This window comes from Myodes glareolus, chromosome 14 (assembly GCF_982192425.1).
Source record: "Myodes glareolus chromosome 14, mMyoGla1.1, whole genome shotgun sequence".
Lineage (NCBI taxonomy): Eukaryota > Metazoa > Chordata > Mammalia > Rodentia > Cricetidae > Myodes > Myodes glareolus.
This window is the reverse complement of record NC_142039.1, coordinates 63,410,162-63,428,032: the sequence shown is the minus strand read 5'-3', so window position 1 is coordinate 63,428,032 and position 17,871 is coordinate 63,410,162. Positions and strand designations below refer to the sequence as shown.

At 46.0% G+C, this 17,871-nt stretch overlaps 2 pseudogenes across 1 annotated transcript; both read right to left on the bottom strand.

Annotated features, from left to right (window-relative positions):
* Nucleotides 1-1,833: 1,833 nt before the first annotated feature.
* LOC146892082 (uncharacterized) lies at nt 1,834-11,460 on the bottom strand (annotated as a pseudogene). The gene is made up of 4 exons (XR_015734921.1): nt 6,875-11,460; nt 3,324-5,223; nt 2,357-2,502; nt 1,834-2,183 (listed from the first exon to the last, which is right to left on the bottom strand). The product of XR_015734921.1 is annotated as an uncharacterized LOC146892082 (transcript).
* LOC148119892 (sperm motility kinase X-like) lies at nt 10,844-12,183 on the bottom strand (annotated as a pseudogene).
* Nucleotides 12,184-17,871: the final 5,688 nt, after the last annotated feature.

The following is a 17,871-nucleotide window of genomic DNA, read 5'->3' as shown; positions in this document are numbered from 1 at the left end:
GACTCAGCTTCCTCCCCTGTGGGGTGGACATCAGGGCTACTTTGGAATGGTGTATGTAAAGATCCTGGTGTACAGTAGCTTCTGGTGACTGCACACATCCCTCCAGCAGCGTGGGTATTGTGCAGCCAGGCACTGAGTGTGGTGTTGGGTTTGTGGACCTGCTCATCGCCTGACTATCTCCTCTCATGTTGAAGACTAAAAGCAACAACACGGCTTACTAAGCAGAGAGAACATCATCCCCACCCCACAGAGCTACCCAGGTACCCCTATGGTCTTTGGATAAAGCCTCTTTCAGAAAAGACCACCGAGTTAGTGGAGCATCTGTCTAGGGGCTAACAGGACATAGCTGCCACCTTCTCCTTGCCCAGGCCCTGACTTTACTGGGGTGTGGCTGGCCCAAGGGCCTAACTCAGTAGTTATCCAATGACCCGGACTCACTCTGGCCCCACTAACAAGCTCAGGGCTAGGCGGTGTGAGGTTTGCCTCCTACTCATGACCCTGATCCCATTCAGATGAACTGTCTGGCCAGGGATAGAATTGCCAAGAGGGCATGTCAGAGAAGCAGCAGGGAGCCATTGATCTCAGAGCATGGGCCCACCAGGAAGGAAAGCTCTGGTGGATGAAGCTCTGCTGGGTAAATCTCCAATAGGAAAGGCCCTGGCAACCTCAGCCCCAGCATGTCACTTGCTACTGCTGTGCCTTTGCATGTGTGCTGCTGTCATCTTTCTCTGGTATCTGACATGGCATGAATGGGCATGGGAAGATCCCCGCTGCCCTCCATGTAGTCTTGGAAATATCCTAATCTACTGGGCACTTTTACTCGTGGATAACTGTGAAGGTGATTTCCTCCTAAGCTGTTTAACTGAAGCAAAGGTTTTATATAATAATAGTATTGGTTTAAATAGGAATTTGACGATTGGGGTTCTTAATAAACATAGTAAGGGATTATGAAAGAGGTTAGGTTTTTTTTTTTTAGTGGAAAAATTAACCTAGGTAAATACAGGTAGATAAAATGTTGTCCCTGCCTCTGATAAAGCAGAGGCTCCAGAGGATAAAAAATGAAACAAGGAAGTATCACACAGCTAGAACACATGAGCTTCTGTTGAGGAGTTGTATAGGCTGTAACTTAAGTTAATGATTAAGGACTTGTGTCCCAGTAGCTTAAACTCTTTCAGTCTCAATATTGGGAGATGTGTTCGCAGGTTTCAGAGTACATCATAGCTGAAACAAAGCTATGAAAATGACGTAAGGCTATATTAAGATGTTTCATTAACAGTTCTGAGGTGAAAAACCCAAGGAAACAATCTAAAGTTTAGAAAGGCTCATGGCTGAGTCAGGGACTCATTAAGGTTGGTAAACAGGAACAAAGCAGCCCAAATATTATTAGGTGACATGCCTTTCTTGCCAGGATTGGTTGGTGACCAAAGGTGATGATTAATCCCTTATACTCACTTCTGCCCTTAGATTTCAGATAAAAAAAAAAATCTGTTGATGAGTTTGTATGCCCTGAGAACTTAGAGACGACTGTTTTTCATCTATGAAAGTTTAGGTTTGTGATTACTTTAAGATTCCTTATAAGATAATCTTTTGAAATGAATAATAAAATGATTGGTTCTTTCTTTTCAACTGCAAAGTGGTAATAAAATGATTGGTTCTTTCTTTTTAACTGCAAAGTGGTACCTGCCAGAAAAAAAAAATGGCTGAGAAAAATACCTTGATTGCTTACACTGATTATTGATAACGAGTTGCTTGGGTATGAATATATGTGGGTTTTTGCGACGACTTGTTTTTCACTTGTAGTACATAAAACATTTAATCATGATAAAAACATGGTGTTTTTTAAACTCGTAATTTAAATTTTAATCATTTTTGAAAAAGAGAATATAATCACATTGTAATTAACAGTTTTCTGTGGTATATAACCTATAAGGGAGAAAAAATAAAGTTAGAAGGAAAACATCAAAAACGAAGAAAGGAAAACATCAGAAAAGATGTAGAAGGAAAGTTAGAAGGAAGACATCAAGATAGAAGGGAAACAGACAAAAATATAGTAGATCAAGTGACAGAAAGAACTAACCTTTGGCCCTCAGGAAACTCCTCCTGTCTCTGTGTGTCCACTAGTTCACCTGCTCTGCATCTCCTCTTTTCTCTGACCTGCTGAAGGCTTGCCATTTATCAGCACCCTGGGGGAGATCCGGATATGTTGAAGATGCATGAGGTGTGTGTGTGTGTGTGTGTGTGTGTGTGTGTGTGTGTGTGTGTGTGTATGTGTGTGTGTGTTTTCTTTCATTGCAGGCCCCAAGTTGAGTTTTTCTCCCTCAGAGAAGTCCAAGGTCCACTGACTCCTTAGGCTCACCTCCAAACCCTGAGCTCTTGGAGGCTGGTCCTCATGGCAGAGATACAGGATGGCTGTCATGCTGTACAAGTGTGAAAAGATGCTGTCCATCTTCAACCAAGCTTTTCTCCATGATGGTCTAGGCACATGTCTTAGGGTTTCTACTGCTGTGAAGAGACACCATGACCATGACAACTCTTATAAAGGAAAATTAACTGTGGTGTCTTGCATTTCTAGAGGTTCAGTCCATTATCATCATGGCGGGTCATGGCAGTGTGCAGGCAGACATGGTGCTGACTGTGTCATGATCAGAAAGCAACAAGAAACGATCTGAGACATTAGGTGTGGCTTGAGCATATATGTGCCCTCAAAGCCCGCCCCACAGTGACACACTTCCTCCAACAAAGCCACCCCTCCTCCAACAAAGCTACACCTCCCAATAGTGCCAATCCTTTTGGTGATTATTTTCTTTCAAACCACTGCAGCATAGAAGGCCAGGGTGAAGGTGAGCTGTCCTCAAGACCCTTTCAAAGTCACACCTGTGCCTTCTCCCTGTCCTCCTTTGTAGGGCAGGCCAGTGACAGTTGTTCCTGGGGATGAGGCAGGCTGGCCTCAGCAACCTCATACTTCCCTTTGTACTCAGGCCAGGAGTGAGGTTAGATCAGACCCCTGCAGCTTATCTTTTCCCAAAGGACTCAGTGACATCTTCAGCAGTGAGAGCCCCATACATTTGGCCCCTGCATTCAACACTGTGTGGGTGGCCACTCTTAAGTGCAAGGAGCCACTCTCTACCCAGGAGAACATGCACACAACTCGTACAGCAAGACATACAAGCTGACAGTGCTGGCTAAAACCCCTAGCCTGATGGCGATCAATGTTTCTGTCTAGGCCTGACCCTAAATGTGGACACGGGGTTCAAATTAGTTCCACAACTACTAAGAATAGCATCTGGAGTTGCTATGCCCTAGGCCTGGCCAGGCCCACTCACCTCTACAAAGTGGTGCACAATTTCAGCCGTCCAAAGTGACACACAATCTTCTCCAGCTCGCTGGCACTGTCCTGAAAGACAGAAGACAGGCTTCCTTCTTGTGACCCACTGGCCCAGAATGACATGAGACTGGATCCTCTAGCCTGGACTGGACGAAGGCCATGGAACAGGAAGCAAATCCAACACCTGCCGGGGAGTCTGGGGAGTAAGGACATACAGCACTCTGGGGACACTGTCAAGCTCAGGTTTACCCAGGCTTTGCTCTGCACTGAGCTACAGGACTCAGCCATACTGAGAAGAATACCAAGAGGCATTCTAACACAGGAATCCCTCTGCCTCCTGACCACACATGACATCCACTAACCTGGCCACACTGGAATCCAAATCCTACAGCACCAATAGATGCAGCATCTTCTATTGTGTGACAGGTTGAGACCAGCATCCAACTAAGGTTACTCTACCTTGGCAAGACCATGAGTCAAACTGTTGTAGAGTCAATATACAAGGACGAACTCTGAGGCTCACAAGGGACAAGGACCTTAACAAAATCTACAAAGAGCTCACGACCTGTGTCAGGAGGTCCCCAAAACTGTCCTTGTAGGGCTGTCCACCCTGACAAGTGTCAACAATTTGTCACAAAAGACTGCTTGGGGTGTGGACTCAATCAGGCTAACCTACCTGGGCTCAGCTGGGGTAGGGATGGAGTAACCGTCGGTCTGGTGAGAAGATCATTGCTCCAACATTCTAAGCCATCTCCTCTCACACATGAGAAAATGACAGGTGAGAAGGGCAAGGGGATGAGACTAGGAGAATTCTGGGAAAAGGAAAGGCTCAGTCTGCGCCACCCAGACACTGAGGAAGCAAGATAAAAATGCTTCACTGAGATAAGGGACCAAGTCACATGGCTAAACATAGATAAGAATAACGAATAATTTAAGTTGTAAGAGCTAGTTGAAAATAAGCATGAGCTAATAGGCCAAATAGTTTATAATTAATATAAGCCTCTGTGTGTTTCCTTGGGACTGAATGGCTGCAGGACCAGGCAGGGCAGAAACTTCTGTTTATAGTCAACTTTCTCGGATTCCACATAAGGAGAGTGATGTGAGGTTGGGTCCTCAATTGTTGGCAGCACAGGATATGGCACACATGTTAAGGTACATATCCAGAAGCATGTGCAATTGCCATGTGTCAGTTACCAAAGGATGTTAGAAATGCATAAATTAAATAAAATACAGACGTGCACTTTGGTTCTCCTTACCTTTTGTGGGATTCCTGTCTTCCCCTTACACCTTGTTTTAGGTGACTCCATTGTCCCCTCCTTCCTGTGGAGCCACTCTTCTCTGGAAAGTACAGCTTCTCCTCTCAGCTGGCAAACAGCAGCATAATCTTCGTAAGCCCTTCACTAGTCTCCTCTTCACCTGCTTCCATCCACCCCATCGGTGAGGAGAGGCTATGGTCACTCTCTGGGGTTGGGCACTGGTGAGGTTTGGTTCCGATGTTTGCTGGGGGGTCAAGCTCTTGTCCTGATGAGCGTCTGTGGTGGTCACATTCTCAAGTCCCTCTTCGGAGCTCCTCGAAGATGGTGTATGCTGGAGGAATGAGCCGCTCTTAGGGGGATTTTCATTCTGGGCCTCCACCTGAGCAATGAGGTTTTCAGAAAGACTATCCAGGTGCTGCTCAAGGTCATGCTGCACAGGGCCACAGAACACACTCTTGGAAGCCCTGCTTCTCTTCTGCAGGCTCCTTCTCAGGAGCTGCTCATCATGGTTGGGCTGCATGGGACCACAGGACAAGCTCTTGAGAACAATGTCTCTCTTTTGTAGGCTGCTGCAAAGATGGTATTCATGGACATGCAGCACAGGACCACAAGACAGGACCACAGGACAGGCCCTTGGAAGCCCTGCTGCTCAGGAGCTGCTCATGGCCATGCTGCAAAGAACAACCCTGCACACCTGTGGAGTGAAGTTGGCTTTTTTGCTGGCAGCAGTGGACGGAAGGCATGCTGTGATTTTTTTTTCTGCTTTTCTTTATTATGAGTTTGTAATTTCCATGAGATGGATATTTTGCTGGCAGGGTAGAAGTGGAATTGCCGGCCTCACTCCCTATGCTCTTCAGGAAGTAATGGTGCCATGGAAATATTGGGCTGCATGAGCTTACCATTATGGTTGATGTTGTCTACAAAGGGTGACTGATATTTCAATATTAAGTGGGTGGCAATAATGCGGTCAAAGTTGTTATTACATAACGAGTCGCTATGTCCTTGGGGCTATAGCCCATGCCACACATGGCTGCCAAAATACTGGGGTTGGCCTTATTGGGGAGTGTTTCTAGGGACAGAAGAGGTTTTGAAAATTCTTCACTGAGCCACAGATATTTCATAGTATGATGTCTCTTGGGACTCAAGCTAGGATCAGTAGTGAAAAACTTTTAATATGAGAATAGAAAGTGTCCCAGTCCCAGAGTGGTGGCCCGAGCAGTCGTAGCAGACCAAGTGGTAGTAGACAACAGGCCCTTGGAGGAGCCAGGCCCAGGCAGAGACCACTGCCAGTCCCAGAGTGGTGGCTCAAGCCATGGGACTGAATGGCTGCAGGACCAGGCAGGACAGAAACTTCTGTTTACAGTCAACTCTCTCAGGTTCCACATAAGGAGAGTGATGTGAGGTTGGGTCCTCAATTGCTGACAGCACAGGATATGGCACACATGTTAAGGTACATATTCCAGAAGCGTGTGCAATATCCATGTGTCAGTTACCAAAGGATGTTAGAAATGCATAAATTAAATAAAATACAGAAGTACATTTTGGTTCCCCTTACCTGGTTTTGTGGGACTCCCCTGTTCCCCTTCCACCTGGTTTCATGTGACTATATTGTCCCCTCCTTCCTGTGGAGCCTCTCTTCTCTTGGAAGTACAGCTTCTTCTTTGGGCTGGCAAACTGTTGCAAGGGAGGGCCACTTGTTTTTCCTGGCAGCCCAGCCAGTTTAGTCTTGAAATAACTGTATTCATTAAATCACTGCTTGGCTCATTAGCTTTAACTTCTTATTGGCTAATGCTTACATCTTAGTTTAACCCATTTCTATTAATCTGTGTATCGCCATGTGGCAGTGGCTCACAGGCTAAGTTTCGGCAGCATGTCTTACTCTGGTGGTGGATCCATGGCTGCTCTCTGTCTCTCTGCCTTCCTTCTCCCAACATTCAGTGCTGTTTTCCCTGCCTACCTAAGTTCTGCCCTCTCAAAAGGTCAAGGCAGTTTTTTTATTCATTAACCAATGAAAGCAATGCATAAACAGAAAAAAACTCCTACACCAGCAAACAGCAGAATAATCTTCATAACCCTTCACTACTGTCCTCTTCAACTGCTTCCATCCACCCCATAGGTGAGGAGAGGCTATGGTCACTCTCTGGGGTTGAGCACTGGTGTGGTTTGGTTCAGATGTCCCTAGGAGTCTGTCTCTTGTCCTCATGAGCGTCTCTGATGTTCACATTCCCTAGTCTCTCTTCAGAGCTTTTTGAAGATGGTGTTTGATGGAGGAATGAGCTGCTCTTAGGGGGTTATTCATTCTGGGGTTCCAACTGGGTGATGTGGTTTCCAGAAAGAATACCCAGGTGCTGCTCAAGGTCATGCTGCACAGGGTCACAGAACACACTCTTGGAAGCCCTGCTTCTCTTCTGTAGGCTTCTGCTCAGTTGCTCTTCAGGGTTGTTCTTCACCAGACCACAGCATATGCTTTTGGAAGCCCTGCTTCTCTTCTCCAGGCTGCTGCTCAGGAGGAGTTCACAGTCATGCTACACAGGACCACAGTTCATGCTCTTGGAAGCCCTGCTTCTCTTCTGGAAGTGATGCTCAGATCTTCATCATGGTTGTGCTGCCTGGGACAACAGGACGTGCTCATGGCAGCCCTGCTTCTCCTCTCTAGGCTGCTGCTCAAGAGGTATTCGTGATAGCTGTGCTGCACCAGAACACATGGCATGCTCTGGGAAATCCTGTTTCGCTTCTGTAGAATGCTTCTCAAAAGCTTATTATGGAAAGGCTGCACTGGACCACAGGACATGCTCTTAGAAGCCCTGCTTCTCTTCTGCAGGCTGCTGCTCAGATTCTCCTCATGGTTGTGATACACAGGACCACAGAATACACTCTTGGAAACCCCATTTCTCTTCTGCAGGCTGCTGCTCTGGATCTGCTCACGGCTTTGCTGCATGGGCCACAGGACACATTCTGGGAAGCCCTGCTTGACACTTGCAGGCTGCTACGCAGGAGCTACTCATGGGCATTTTGTCCAGGAAACAGGACATGCTCTTGGAAACCATACATCTCTTCTGCAAGCTGTTTCTTAGGAGCTGCTCATCATGGTTGGGCTGCCAAGGACCACAGGACAAGCTCTTGATAGCCCTGCTTCTCTTCTGTAAGGTGATGCTCAGAAGGTGTTCGTCTTGGTTGGGCTGCATAGGAACACAGGACAAGCTCTTGGGAACAATGTCCCTCTTCTGCAGGCTGCTGCACAGGTGGTATTCATGGACATGCTCCACAGGACCACAGGACATGCTCTTGGGAACAATGTCCCTCTTCTGCAGGCTGCTGCACAGGTGGTATTCATGGACATGCAGCACAGGACCACAGGACAGGCCCTTGGAAGCCCTGCTGCTCAGAAGATGCTCACGGTCATGCTGCATAGGACAACCCTGCACACCTGTGGAGTGAGGTTGGCTTCTTTGCTGGCAGCAGTGGATGGCAGGCATGCTGTGATTTTTCTCTGTCTCTCTTTCCCACGAGTTTTTCATCACCATGAGATGCATATTTTGCTGGCATGGTAGATGTGGAATTGCCGGACTCACTCCCTATGCTCTTCAGGAAGTAACGGCAGGTGGAAGGATCTCCGGTTGCCATGCCAATATTGGGCTGCATGAGCTTACCATTATGGTTGGTGTTGTCCACACAGGATGACTGATATTTCAATATTAAGTAAGTTGCCATAATCCTGTCAAACTTGTTATCACAAAAAGAGTTCCTATAGTCCTTGGGACTATAGCCCATGCCCCACATGGTTGCCATAATACTGGGGTTGGGCTTGTTGGGGAGTGTTTCGAGGGACAGGGTGGGTTTTGAAAATTCTTCACTGCCCTTGAGTCATGGATATTGCATAACATGATGTATCTTGGGCCTCTGCCTTGGATCAGAGTGAACAACTTTATGATGAGACTGCCAATGTGTCCTGGGAGCTTCGGTGGAATGTAGCAATGTGGCTCCTGCATTTCTATCTGCATCTGTTCAAAAGCTGTTGCTTTGAAAGGGTAGTGCTTTGTCACCATGATATATAGAACCACTCCCATGCCTCAGATGCCAAGTGCCCTGGGGTCATAGCCTTGGCTGCTGAAGAGCTCTGGGGCACAATAGGGAAGGGTGCCACAGAACACTCTTGACTCTGGCTCAGTACTCACATTGACGGCTAAGCCAAAATCACAGAGCTTAACGTTTTTATTTGCATCCATCAGAATGTTTTCTGGTTTGATGTCCCTATGTGCAATATCGTTCTCGTGGTAGTATTTAATGGCACGCACCAGTTGTGTGAAAATGTGCCGGACCTCCACTTCCGGCATATAGCCCTCTTCTAAGATACGACTAGCCAGATCACCCCCAGAGGCATATTCCAAAGCCAAGTAGATGTGTTCAGTGGTTTCCATGACATGGAACAATTTGATTATATTAGGGTGTTGGAGGAATTTCATAATCTCCAACTCATTTCCAATTATTGTAGAATTTGTTCTACCATTTTCCAGCATCTTCAGAGCAACTGGTACCTCTGTGAGGAGGTGGACGGCCAGTTTCACCTGAGCAAAGTTTCCTGTGCCGAGGGTCTTGAGGATCTTGTAGTGATCCGTGATGACATCCTCTTCAGAGCATCTGTCCTGAGGATCCTGCTGCATCATCGCCTCCTCTGCCCTGCTTCCATCCATTGTCTATCTTGCTTCTCGTCTGCAAGCTGCTGCTCTGGAGCTGCTCGCCGTGGTTGTAATGCCCAGGACCACAGGCCATGCACTGGAAAAACCTGAATATCTTCTGCAGGCTGCTGTTCAGGAGCTGCTCGTGGATAGGCTGCACAGGACCACAGGACACGGCTTGTTAGCTCTGTTTCTCTTCTCTAGTCTGCTGCTCAGGAGCTTCTCATCATGGTTGTACTGCACCACAAGACACGCTCTGGGAAATCCTGTTTCTCTTCTGCAGCCTGCTGCTCAGTAGCTGCTCATCATGGCCATGTTGAACAGGACCACAGGAACTGCTATTGGAAGGCACGTTTCTTTTTTGCAAGCACCTACTTAGGAGCTGCTTAACATGGTCACGCTGCACAAGACCACAGGACACATTCTGGAAAGCCCTGCTTGCCTTTTGCAGGCTGCTACTCAAAAGCCACTCACGGTCATTTTGCCCAGGACCAGAGGCCATGCTCTTGGAAGCCACGTATCTCTTCTGCAGGCTGCCTCTCTGGAGATTCTCATCATGGTTGGGCTGCATAGGAACTGAGGACACGCCCTTGGAAGACATGCTTCTCTTCTGCAAGCTGCTGCTCAGGAGCTACTTGTGGATAGGCTGCACAGGACCACAGGAAATGCTTTGGCAGCCCTGCTTCTCTGGTGTAGTCTGCTGCTCAGGATCTGCTCACCATGGTGTACCGTACCAGACCACAAGACACGCTCTTGGAAACTATGTTTCTCTTCTGCAGGCTTCTGCTCAGGAGCTGCTCGTGGTGAGGCTGCACAGGACCACAAAACATGCTCTTGGAAGCCCAGTTTCTCTTCTCAAACCTCTTACTCGGGAGCTGCTCGTCATGGCCATGCTGCATAGGACGACGGGACATGCTCTTGGAAGCCAAGCTTCTCTTCTGCAGATTGCTGCTCAGGAGCTGCTCACAGTCATGCTCTGCAGGACCACAGGACATTATACTGGCCGCCATGCTTCTCTTCTGCATCCTGCTGCTCAGGAGCTAGCTGCTCATGGTTAAGCTGCACAGGACCACAGCTTTGGCTGCCTTGCTTCTCTTCTGCAGGCTGCTGCTTACTTCTCATCATGGTCATGCTGTGCAGGACCACAGGGTACGCACTTGAAAGCCACGCTTCTCTTCAGCAAGGTGCCTCTCTGGTGCTGCTCATCATTACTGGGCTGCACAGGACCAAGAGACATGGTCTTGAAGCCACGCTTCTCTTCTGCAAGCTGTTTCTTAGGAGCTGCTCATCATGGTTGGGCTGCCTAGGGCGACAGGACAAGCTCTTGATAACCCTGCTTCTCTTCTGTAAGGTGATGCTCAGAAGGTGTTCGTCTTGGTTGGGCTGCATAGGAACACAGGACAAGCTCTTGGGAACAATGTCCCTCTTCTGCAGGCTGCTGCACAGGTGGTATTCATGGACATGCAGCACAGGACCACCTGACATGCTCTTGGGAACAATGTCCCTCTTCTGCAGGCTGTTGCACAGGTGGTATTCATGGACATGCAGCACAGGACCACAGGACAGGTCCTTGGAAGCCCTGCTGCTTAGAAGATGCTCACGGTCATGCTGCAAAGGACAACCCTGCACACCTGTGGAGTGAGGTTGGCTTCTTTGCTGGCAGCAGTGGATGGCAGGCATGCCGTGATTTTTTTTCTGTCTTTCTTTTTTTTGAGTTTTTCATCACCATGAGACTGATATTTTGGTGGCAGGGTAGAGTTGGAATTGCCAGGCTCACTCCCTGCGCTCTTCAGGAAGTAATGGCAGGTGGGAGGATCTCCGGTTGCCATGCCAATATTGGGCTGCATGAGCTTACCATTATGGTTGGTGTTGTCCACACAGGGTGACTGATATTTCCATATAAAGTAGGTGGCAATAATGCTGATCTAAGTTGTTATTACATTAAGAGTCCCAGTGTAATTGGGGCTATAGCCCATGCCCCACATGGTTGCCATAATACTGGGTTTGGGCTTGTTGGGGAGTGTTTCGAGGGACAGGGTGGGTTTTGAAAATTCTTCACTGCCCTTGAGTCATGGATATTGCATAACATGATGTATCTTGGGCCTCTGCCTTGGATCAGAGTGAACAACTTTATGATGAGACTGCCAATGTGTCCTGGGATCTTTGGTGGAATGTAGCAATGTGGCTCCTGCATTTCTATCTGCATCTGTTCAAAAGCTTTTGCTCTGAAAGAGTAGTGCTTTGTCACCATTATATATAAAACCACTCCCATGCCCCAGATGCAAAGTGCCCTGGGGTCATAGCCTTGGCTGCTGAAGAGCTCTGGGGCACAATAGGGAAGGGTGCCACAGAACACTCTTGACTCTGGCTCAGTACTCACATTGACGGCTAAGCCAAAATCACACAGCTTAACATTCTTATTTGCATCCATCAGAATGTTTTCTGGTTTGATGTCCCTATGTGCAATATCGTTCTCGTGGCAGTATTTAACTGCACACACCAGTTGTGTGAATATGTGCCGGACCTCCACTTCCGGCATATAGTCCACTTCTAAGATACGACTAGCCAGATCACCCCCTGAGGCATATTCCAAAACCAAGTAGATGTGTTCAGTGGTTTCCATGACATGGAACAATTTGATTATATTAGTGTGATCGAGGAATTTCATAATCGAGGAATTTCATAATCTCCAACTCATTTCCAATTATTGTAGAATCTGTTTTACCCTTTTCCTGCATCTTCAGATCAACTGGTACCTCTGTGAGGAGGTGGAGGGCCAGTTTCACCTGAGCAAAGTTTCCAGTGCCGAGGGTCTTGAGGATCTTGTAATGATCCATGATGACATCCTCTTCAGAGCATCTGTCCTGAGGATCCTGCTGCATCATCGCCTCCTCTGCCCTGCTTCCATCCATTGTCTCTCAGTACCAACTCACAACACTAGACATAAAAAAATCAAAAGCAGTTCTGTTACATTTTGTTGTTATATTAAATTACTATGGCTGTAAAGTACATACAACAGAATTGATTTTGGTTTCCAGGGGGAGCATCCATAATGCCAGGCAAGGTGTGGTCAAAGTTGGAAGAAGCAAGAAGCTAAGAGGTCAATCATATTTTAGCCACACAGAAGAGCAAAGCAGGGGAGGCTATGAATGCTCAAAGCTCACCCCAAGGGACGGACTCTAGCAAGGCTGAACTCCTAAAGGTTCAATAACTTCAAACAGTGCCACCAACTAGGGACTAAGTGTTCAAATATGTGAGCCTATGAAGGACATCTTTTAAGGGGGAAGTTCATATTAGTAAATTCTCTCATAAAACAATCAGAGATATAAACAATCTGATCAAAACAGCCTAAGGAAATTAGCAGCAAGTGCTCAAAACAAGTGGTTAATAAACATTTTAAGTGTTTATCATCTTTAACCACTGATGTTGGGGGAACTTCTGTATTTTGAAATGATGTAGGAGGAACTTCTGTATTTCTGTTGCTTTCATTTGTTAATTAAAGAGACTGCCTTGGCCTTTTAATAGGGCAGAAAATTAGGTGGGCAGAGTAAACAGAACAGAATGCTGGGAAGAAGGGCAGTGAGGCAGACGCCATGGCTCTTCTGTCCGAGACAGACGCTGGTTAGACTCATGGCAGTAAGCCACAGTCAAGTGCCGATACAGATTAATAGAAATTGGTTAATCAAGTTGTGACAGTTAGCCAGTAAGAAGCTAGAGCTAATGGGCCAAGCAGTGTTTAAATAAATACAGTTTCTGTGTTATTCTGGGCTAAGCTAGCCATGCAGGAGCTGGGCGGGATGAAAAGCAGGTCTGATTGCCTCATCACTACAAGTCACCATAAAAATGCAAATTTAAAAGAGCTTGGAAAATCATTGCACTGCAATCAGAATGAGTATTATTAGAAAAACAAATCAGTAGAAATGCCAGGAGCCAGCAAGGATTTAGGGAAGAGGAACCTTTATTCACTGTGAGTGGGAGTACGAATGGGAGCGTGGGAGTACAAGCAGGTGTGTGGGAGTACTAATGGGTGTGTGGGAGTTCGAACGAGGGTGTGGGAGTATGAATGGGGGTGTGGGAGTGTGAACGGGTGTGTGGGAGTACTAACGGGTGTGTGGGAATATGAATGAGGGTTTGGGAATACTAACAGGTGTGTGGGAGTTTGAATGGGTGTATGGGAGTATGAACTAGGGTATGGGAGTAGTAAAGAGTGTGTGGGAGTATGAACGTGTGTGTGGGAGAATGAATGGGTGTGTGGGAATATGAACGGCTTAATGGCAGTATGAATGGAGTCCCTAAGGACTCCATCCCTACAGAGATTTACCTGTACTTCCGTGTTCACTGCTGCTCTCCTTATAGCAGGGGGGAGATAGAACAAGCCTAAGTGTCCAGTGGATGGATGAAAAATGAAAATGTTCATATCCATGATGAAATTTTATTTATTGGCAAAGAAATAAAAAATGATGAAATTTACAAGTGAATGGATGGCTCCATAAAATATCACACTGGGAGAGACAGATGCCATGAGAAGTCTCCTACAGGCCAATTTCAGTGATACATTTTTAAAGTTACTTGTTTAACATTGAATGCTAGTGATGGCCAGAAAGATAGAAAGGGACCATTAGATGGATGGAGGCATGAAAGAGGCCTTAAGGGGAAGGGGATAGCAGAACATATGAGACATGAAGGGGGAAGAAGGGACTGCTAGACATGGAAGCAGAAGCCAAAACTAAGGATATATGAAAAACGCATGTGAAAACATGATCATATAAGCTTATTAAAAACTACAATCTAAAAAGGAAATTTGTATGATAGTGTCCTCAATGAATGAATACATTTCCTTCTAAGAGCCATAGGTTAAGTAAATATCCCAGTGTCAGATACTGTCAGCCAAGGAAACCCCAAAGACCCTCAAAACAATACAGACCATAGCCACTATTCTTGGTTGTTCACCAGACTTGGTGGTGAGATCCTATTACTGGACACCACTCACTTGGTCACAGAAAGTACAAAAATCAAGTTGAAGATGAGTTGCAAGTTTTCTCCCTATGGGCGACTCTCCACAGTGCCAAAGGATGCTCTGCAGACTGCTGGGGGAGAAGAGTCACCAACAGTCTGACCCAGCTGTGAACCCAGGAGCTACAATAATGACTTCCCAAGCAAGACATGCTCTCTAGTGAAACTGTGGCTTAACAGGTATGGGGTTGACAACCACTTTCTGATTGGAGGGAACTCAAGTCTGATTCTGAAAACTGGTCAAGAACCCTTAGTAGGGAAGGTCATGGGCCCAGGGGGAACCTGCTGCTGTTGTTGACTTCATGTTGTCAGGTGACCTTCTAAATACACACGTTGATATTCATATATTCATAGATTGATGCTGCAGCCAACCATCAGTGAAGCTTCCTACTGCTGCAGCCAAAGTGACGAGATTAAGAGATAGATGGTGGGGTGCTTAGCCCTAACTGACACAGTCCTATCACCCCCTCCAAGACTCCAGGAATGCAGTCAAAGAGGCAAAGAGATGTCTCTGGACATGGCATGGCTTTCACACTCGTGAACTCACTTCAGTTGTGGTCATCCACACAAGCCTGGGCTCCTCAACTCTTTATCATTGGTAGGGGAGGGGTCTATAAGACCCTATGGCCTTCTGAAGGACTACTGGAAGGTACCATTGGTTGGAAAGGAATCATTTTCTTCAGTGATGTAGCCACTGTTAAGATGCCCTTGCTCAGGAGAACACTCCTCCATTGCTTCTGGGAGTGCAAACTTCATTATCACTATGGAAATCCATACAGCAGCTGTTCAGAATCCTTCCACAAGGTCACTCTTGCTCAACTATGTTCATTGCAGCTTTGTGCATAATAGTCAGAAACTGAAACTACCTAGACATCCCTCAACCAAAGAATGAATAAAGAAAATGTGGTACACTTATACAATGGAGTATTACTCAGTTGTTAAAAAATGACATGAAGAAACATGCAGGCAAAGGGATGGAACTAGAAAAAATCATCCTGAGCAAGGCAACCCAGATTTAAAAACTCAAACATAATATATATTCACCTGTAAGTGGGTATTTGCTGTTAAGTAAAAGATAACCACGCTATAATCCACAGACCCAGAGAGGCTAAGTAACAAGAGGGGGCTCTAGTGAGGGGGTACATGGATCTCTCTAGGAATGGGAAATAAAAAGATTTTGTGGGTGAACTTGGGGCAGGTGAGGATGAGAACAGGAAAAATCAAGTTGGGGAGGGAGATGGGAGAGAGTACTGGGAAAGATGACTGGAAGTGAGGTCATTTGGTGGGCGATGTGGAAAACTAGTCCAGAGAAAGTACCTGGAACCTATAAGGGTGACCCCAGTGAGGACTCCTTGTAATGAAGGATACAGAGCCTGAATTTTCCATCTGTGAACCTGGTAAGGTTCCAAGTAGTGGGACTGGGACATCAACCCAGCCACAAACCCTTCAATCTACAACCTATCCTGCCTGTAAGATGTGCTGGGGTAATGGCGGCTCAGAGCTTGTGGGAGTGGTCAACCAATGGCTGGTCTAACTTAAGACCCACACCAAGAGAAGGAGCTCAGGCCCTGACACTGCCTGGATCCCAGAAAGCTGGATCTCCCAGAGACCTAGGATAGAACCAAACATGACTGGCAAAAACAAATGAATGAAATGATTCCTAATGATATTCTGCTATGCTCATAGACTGCTGTTTAGCCCAATCATCATCAGAAAGACTTCCTCCCACAGTTGATGGGAGCAGAGGCAGAGACCCACAGCCAAACATTAGGTGGAGCTCAGGGAACCCCGAGGAAGAGGAGGAAGAAGGATTGTAGGAGCCAGAAGGGTTGAGGATACCAGGAGAACACAGCCCACAGAGTTAACTAATCAGTGCTCATAGAAGCTCACAGAAACTGAAGCAGCAACCACAGAGCCTGCATAGGGCTATTCTAGATCTTCTATAAATGTGCTGTGTTTATTTAGCTTGGGATTTTTTGTGGGACTCCTAACAGTGGGAGCGGAGGTGTCTCTGACTCTTTTACCTGCTCTGGGGAAGCTTTTCCTGCTACTGGATTGCCTCATCCAGCCTTGATATGAGGGTTTATGTTTTTAGGCTGACTGCATCTTCATGTCTTATTGTCATCTTTTTTGTTATGTCATCAGGTGATCTCCCTGGGAGGTCTATTTTTTTCTGAATTGTAAGGGAGAAGGAATGGATATGGAAGGAGAGGAGGGGGAGCTGGGGGAAACTGGGAGCAGTGGAAGAAGGGAAGGGTGTGGTTGGAATGTTTTGTATGAGATAATAATAAACAAAAAACCCTAAGCAAACGGGATGGGGATGCCCTTGCCCTTGCTCTGACAAATACTGTCTCACCCATACCAGAACAATACTTTCTAATGAAACTTAGGGGGCCACACATTAAAAAGAAAGTATGTAATTTGCAGGTGAGCTTCTTGAGAGGAAGGGCTCAGGCAAGACAGGGAGAGGCATGAGAATGAGAAAGGGGACTGGGATCTGAATGAGTAAAATTCATCCTATAACTATCAAACAATCAGAACTATACTAAACAACCTAATGATGCACTTCAGGCCGTAGAAAACAGAGCAAACCAGTTCCTAAGAAGTGGGCAGCAATGCATAAAAAAGAACAAAACTGAAATTAACAAAATGTTACCAGAAAAAAAAAGAAAAAGGAACAAAGCTATTTGAAAAAACGTACAAAACTAAAAACCCTTTACCTAAAACTAACCAAGAAAGAGGAGACACAATTTAATTAGATAAAAAAGGAGACAATATCATTTCAGGTACCATTGAAATCCGTGGACGCCTAGGAAATGTTTTGAAAACATACTTGAGTGAACTGGAGAATCTGGAATAAGTGGGCACATTTTTAGGCGCACATGACCTATCAAAATTGAAGCAACAACTTATTAAGACTTATTTGTAGATCAATAATAAATAAAGTTGAAAAGATAATAAAAAATCCTTAAACAGAAGAAAATTCCAGTGCCACAAAGAAATGTAGAGAGAGCCTATCAGAAAAATTGCAGAAATGATCCCTGGACTAGTCCATAGAAAGGGAAAGAATGCTTCCAAACTGCTTCTACAAAACCACACCACCCAGATCCCAAAACCTAATTAAGATGCCATAAACAGGAAAAATTATCAGCCTATTTCCTCGATGAGGCTTGGCTTGAAAATCTTAAGTGAGAATACACCAATTTCGGCAACACATGAAACAGGTGATATAGGTCACAATGGAGGGAGTTCATTCAGGACTCATCAATTCCTGGATGGTTCCACATATTCAGACTGATGAGGGATACAGCATATAAATAGCATCTGTGGGAAAATCACATGCTCACCATAAAGAATAAAATGTTGATGTTTTTCAGAAGCTTGAGATGATTGTGTATCATGTGACTAGACATTGTCATAATCAGAGGCAGGGAGATAAAGAGAGGGGCTGAAGGGAGGGAGGGAGGAGGGAGGGAGGGAGAGAGAGAGAGAGAATTAGATATATGGAAAAGGGTAATGACCCAGGAGAGAGAGAGAGAGCGAGAGAGAGAGAGAGAGAGAGAGAGAATTAGATATATGGAAAAGGGTAATGACCCAGGAG